Source organism: Numida meleagris, chromosome 3, assembly GCF_002078875.1.
Source record: "Numida meleagris isolate 19003 breed g44 Domestic line chromosome 3, NumMel1.0, whole genome shotgun sequence".
In the NCBI taxonomy this organism is placed as follows: Eukaryota; Metazoa; Chordata; class Aves; order Galliformes; family Numididae; genus Numida; species Numida meleagris.
The window spans coordinates 978,560-984,211 of NC_034411.1; the positions used below are offsets into that span (position 1 = coordinate 978,560).

The 5,652-nt window shown below is 45.2% G+C and overlaps 2 long non-coding RNA genes across 2 annotated transcripts in view; one reads left to right on the forward strand and one right to left on the reverse strand.

The window, feature by feature from the left end:
* Positions 1,598-5,424, reverse strand: LOC110396457. Its single transcript, XR_002436977.1, has 4 exons — positions 4,672-5,424; positions 4,462-4,576; positions 4,081-4,260; positions 1,598-3,553 (listed from the first exon to the last, which is right to left on the reverse strand). It is a non-coding gene; the product is annotated as an uncharacterized LOC110396457 (long non-coding RNA).
* Positions 5,505-5,652, forward strand: part of LOC110396458 — a 411,945-nt gene continuing 411,797 nt past the window's right edge. Inside the window, exon 1 of the long non-coding RNA XR_002436978.1 lies at positions 5,505-5,626. This is a non-coding gene — a long non-coding RNA (uncharacterized LOC110396458). The remainder of the gene's footprint in view (positions 5,627-5,652) is intronic.

Genomic DNA, 5,652 nt, shown 5'->3' on the forward strand with positions numbered 1-5,652 from the left:
ATACAATAGCAGTTTATAATAGCTTTTTATAAGCATTAATTAATCTTTTCAGCAAGGTCATTGTTATTAACCCTATTGTATGTGTGGGTCATGTTTACGGTTCGTGCAGTCTTGTTCAGCTCTCTGATTCCCCTAGGATGGTTCTGATGCTTATAGTGGTAGTGATTTTGTCTGGAGATGTGTTTTAGCTAAAGTCACAAACAGATCGAGGATTGATAGAGATACATGGGAATTCTGCTTCTGCCTGTGCTTCTAAATCCCCCAAGTATTTGCACTGGTAGATCACACATTCAAAGACAGTGATCTTGCAGAGACCCCTGAATAAAAAAGCTACTTTAAGTCATTCTGAAAACTCTCTAAATTTACCATTTCATTTACATTTACTGGGTTCAACTGACTATGGAGTAAAAGGCTTGCCCAGTTTGACCACTGACTATTACCACGTAGCATTTTGTAGTTAATCACATTAAAGCAATCCGTATCTTCCATTAAAATAGTAGACGGAAGGTGCAGAAACTGCTTTTAAAATTGTAAAACGACAAACTCAAAGCAGTTGCATAAATGGGGAAAATGTTTCACTGTCTTCTAAACAGATGAGAGATGGAGATTTGCCTCCAGGCTTCAAAAAGAAGTAGGCAAAAGCAGGAACTCCACTTCCAAACAGGATTCTTGGGGTTCGGGTCATGTCTGATCTCTTCTTGATTCTGAGGCACCAGATGGTCATGTGAAAGGGAGGAGGAAACCCTGTAACCCTGTTATCTAATTCAGGCTGTTACTGCAAAGCATCCCAGGGAAATCCATATATCATCTTTCTATGTGATCTGGAGATACCACATCAGAAAAAACAAAAACAAAAGACGCCGAAAGTATAAAAGGATGGGACGAAGAACTGGGGAGGAGCATGCTCACAGAGGCCTGATGCTATGTGTCTCCCAGCAAAACCAAACCAAACAAAATCATCCTGCAAGTGACGGGCCGGAGGCACGTAAAACAAGTTCACAGATGAGTGCCTCTCTGGGAGATGCAGTTTAATCCTTTAGAAGGGCGGTTGCATTGCGCTCTAGAAGTATGCCGGACTGTGCAGACTCACAATCCCCAACAAAAAAAGAGTTAATGGCCTCCGACGGCTTCATGCCAGGAGTTGTGAATGACAGCACTCAAGCTTTTAAAAGGCAGAACATACAGTTATTAGGATCATAAAGGAATACACACACTTGGCATTAAGAGGATGGCATGAATATTTTGAAACGGCCTCTGGCTTTTGGACAGGGAAAAGCGTCGAATTGTCTCTTTATCTTTACAGCAAAATATATGCTCATTGAAAAACTGCTGGATTGGAAAAAAGTGATTTCCTTGCAGTGCTAGAGCCCCAAAGCCTTGGTAGCAATTTTTCATCGTTTTGTTAATTTTCACTAATATGACACGTTTGCTGCTAATATGATTGTTCTGTTTAAAAACTAATACCAGTATTAATACGTTACGATGATGAATTACTAGCAACGATCTATCACGAATGAAAAATAGTGACATAATTATTGCAGTGTTACTATTGGGCAGTAGCAATTTGTTAACGTGGCGCAAAACACACAAAGAAAACTTTATTTTTCCGTACTTTCTTCATAACTCCTTTGCCCGTCTTTACAGCGAAACGAGCCGCTTGCACGCATGCTCCCAGACAAACAGATTTAATCTTAGCCTTGTTTTAGGATCTGGATGTTATCTTTTTCACGCAGCAGATTTTTATTGCTGTTTTTAAGGTCTTTTTTTTTTTTTTTTAACTCTCTTGCACAGCAGTGCAGCTTATTACATAGGTATCACATTGCAACTATTTTATGGCTAGGGGATACACTGTCATATTGCACTGATTAAAATGCTCCCTGTCTACCCATCACTGTGCTTTTTTACTCACACATTTCAAATGGGATCTCAGAGAAAGTAAGCTAATAGAGAAAACAGCTTTGCAAAGGAACCAGTTACCTCAGCATAAACAGATTCTCAATTCTCCAAAGAGAAGAACTGAGGAAAATGTGGCTATTTCCTTCACTTGGGCATCCTTCTGTGCTTCTAAAAAATGGCAATGCTCTATCAAACTTTGGCTGCCAAATAGCACGTGCTCCCAGAATGCCCTACAGGATGCACCAGGCGATACAGACACTCAAATACAATCCCATTCCGACAGGTCTTGGCACACTTTCTCCTAGGATCCTTCTGTCACGCCCCATCTCTCTTCTTCAATCATCCAGGCCAGCCAAGTCGTCTCCTCCCTCCTGAAGGTCTGCCAGCCTTCTCTAAAGCACGCAGAGAGCTTTCTGCTGACTGCATGGGCTAAGAGAGGCAGTCCTTATGTTCTCAGGTGTGTATTTGTTGGGCTTGGGGCTCCCTGCTCTAGAGATAAGGACTGCCATATCTTCCGTCAATGGTACGACAGGGTACTGTATGCCTGAGCTCACTGCATGGTAACATGATACAACAGCTAATTACAAAATAAATCAGAAACAGCTCTGTAAAGCAAGAGGAACTACCAACATGCTAGTATGATTTTCCATAACTTTCCGTAACTGTAAATCACTGTCTAGAAGCAAAAGGTTGGAAAATTACACCCAATCCAATGGGAGACACTTCGTCTTTAATGAGCGGCTATTCGAAGACTATAGAATCTACCACAGGAGTCACCTTATTGTATATGCATATGCTGCAATAAAGAATATTATCTTAGTTCCACTGGAACAGGTTGCCCAGGGAGGTTGTGGATGCCCCATCCCTGGAGGCATTCAAGGCCAGGCTGGACGTGGCTCTGGGCAGCCTGGTCTAGTGGTTGGTGACCCTGCACTCAGCAGGGGGTTGAAACTCGATGATCTTTGAGGTCCTTTTCAACCCAGGCCATTCTACGATTCTATGACTCTGTGACGATTTAATATTGCCAGTAGCTCTGTCATTGTCCACGGTGCTGGGGGCTGTAGTAAAAAAGTGGAGTAGTAAAAATCCTGAAGTTTGACTTGGTCGGAAGATACCCTTGAGCGATTCCTCAGCTGGACTTACACAACACAACTGCTATCAGACGAAGTACTGCATTTTCTTCTTTTTAAATTGATGAACAGAGAAAGGAAATGTAAGCTATCCGGTGTAATCTAGTTTAATAAAAATCTGCTTGTCATTCTTTCTTTGTCGCTGCTCAGGCCAACAGAGCACTGCCTGAATATTCACAAAAATTAATAACTCCAATAAACAAATTTGTGCAAAAGTTATTTTTCAAAGCGTGACAAAGACTTCTGCCCTCTTTAAGATCACATGAAAATTGGTTTTACTGTTCAGTGAGCCATATCTAAGAACGCAATAAAAATACCATTGTGCATCCACAATGCATAATTTTTACATAGTTTTATGCTGAAATAACTCATTTTTAAAAAGATTGTAAAGCAACACCTTTCTAAAGTCACGTCTCAAAAGCACGTCCTTTTGAAAAGCTAGTGGAATGAAGACAAGATACGAAGTCAGTACAGCACGATGCCACCATTTGGATCCACAACAAAATTATTTCTATCTTCGCTCTCATCTAAAAAAAAAAAAAAAAGGTCTAAGAGCTGAGTATAAATTAAATATAGTAATTCAAATCTGGCTGGGAAGCTGCAAACTTTGATGCCAAGTTCCAGCCTGAAATGAATTTAAATGGCCACAAGTATGGATTCCACTTTGGGGAGACTGCAGTGAAGTTCTGGCGGAGAAAAACAGAACCATAAGTGAATAGCGTAACCTCTAAGAGGGAAGAGGGGAAGACAGCAATGGGGAACTGCCCTCAAAAGGATGCTCCAGGAAGAAGGCAGAACTGCAGCAGCGCTGGGGCCACTGGAAAACAAAGCGGTGGGGTTTGTTTCAGCAAATTGAATGCAAAGGGGTGTCCCAGTGCTGGCCTGAGAGCTGCCAGGCTATTGGGAGCAGATGCAACACCATGAGGCAGCTCCACTGCTCCGACCGACTGCATGGCATCACCCGGTCACCCGCCCAGCGCCTCACTGTGAGCTACTTCACAAACAACCGCGTGGTTCCAAAGCGGTAACGTGTCATGCAACCCTGCATTCTCACCAACTGAAAGAGCCCGTGTTGGTACAATTTATGTGTATCCTCCTTTTTCGTCATTTTTCTCTGCGCTCACTGTATACAGACATCCTTATCCCAAGAACTAACAATGGCTTTACAAGGGATTAGTGCGACTTAGCGGAGGTCTGGGGGTCGCAACCGGTGATCCCTTTGCCGAGCAAGGACCTGTGCCAAAGGCAGACACAACAGTGAGGGTACAATAATGCGCAAGGCGCTGGCTTTGTTTCAGAGCTGAGGCAGTTGGCTATGGGCATGGCCATCATTATCACCCCAACAGTCTCAGGGGAAAACGCATTGGGAACGTGTTTGACGACTGTTGTCACCAAGCATTGTGTCTTCACCGTGTAACGGTGTTAAGTAAATCACCTTATTTTTCCGTAGAATCATTTTTTAGATTGTCTATGTGGTACTGCTCTCTCTTCACATCAGCAGCAAGGGTAGCTCCTGAAGCGCTGCACATTTCCCAGCACCTGAAGACCTCCTAGAAATGAAAGAATGGTTAAATAGTCAGGAGAGAGAAAGGGAGACGGTGCTCTTAATACTGAAAGTAGAAAAACAGGCTCCAGGGTGAATTACCAGAGTCTTCACCAAGGCCCCTGGGTGAGTGGCACGGTGCCTGCAGCCCTGGGGGTGAACGCTGTGGGCGATGCGGGGCCGGAGAGCAGGGCACAGCTCCTGCCTTCTCCCAGGACGCTTCTATGGGAGTCCTGGGAAGCATCACCTGTCTTTCAGAAGGGATGCTCCGTGGGCACCGGGAGCCCCTCATGAGGTGCTCTGAAGTCAAGCAGTACTGAAACTGGAAACACTCCCATGTTTCCAACTGGAGAAACTTGACGCTAAGGTAGGAATAAAGCGAAACACGTTTTTTTTAAAGTCGTGCGAACACTTCCTGAACATCTTTTAGTAGCAAAACCGCGACTCAGCGACAGAAAACAACAACGGGGACAATAACCAGCTGGGGCCGAGTTGTGCAGAAACGCAGTGCAGGGGCTGGGATCTGGAAGTTTCCATCGCTCCCGCCGACCGGGCGCCGTGCTGGGAGCTGAGCTGCCCGCGTGTGCCCCCCCCCCAATCCCGGCCCCGGCCCCAGGTGAAGCACCGGGCTGGGGGCTGCCCACCCTGAGTAACGCCTCCCGCCTGCCCCCGTGGATGTGCTCAGATATAAATGTTTATTATCCGCGGATATATGAGTATCCGGCTATTGTCACATCCAGCTATTAAATAACAACCCTTTAACGGAAAAAAAAAAAAAAAAAAAAAAAAACAAAAAAAAAACACCCCACACAAGCCATAACGATGATGATGATGCTGACGGGAGGGGGGGGAAATAAATAAATAAAAGCGAGCGAGAGTCGGCGAGGGAGAGGGAGGCAGGTTCAATTATCTAAACAAAGAAATCATGGCGGAGTGTTTACATTTGGCTGCCCAAAGCCTGTCGGATTACGGACCCCCCCAAACACACCCGGCCCCCCCGGCCCCCCGCAGTAGCGGCGTGCCGGAGCCCGCCCGCCGACACCTCGCCGCGGCCCGGGTAAGTGCGGAGCTCGCGGCGGCCGG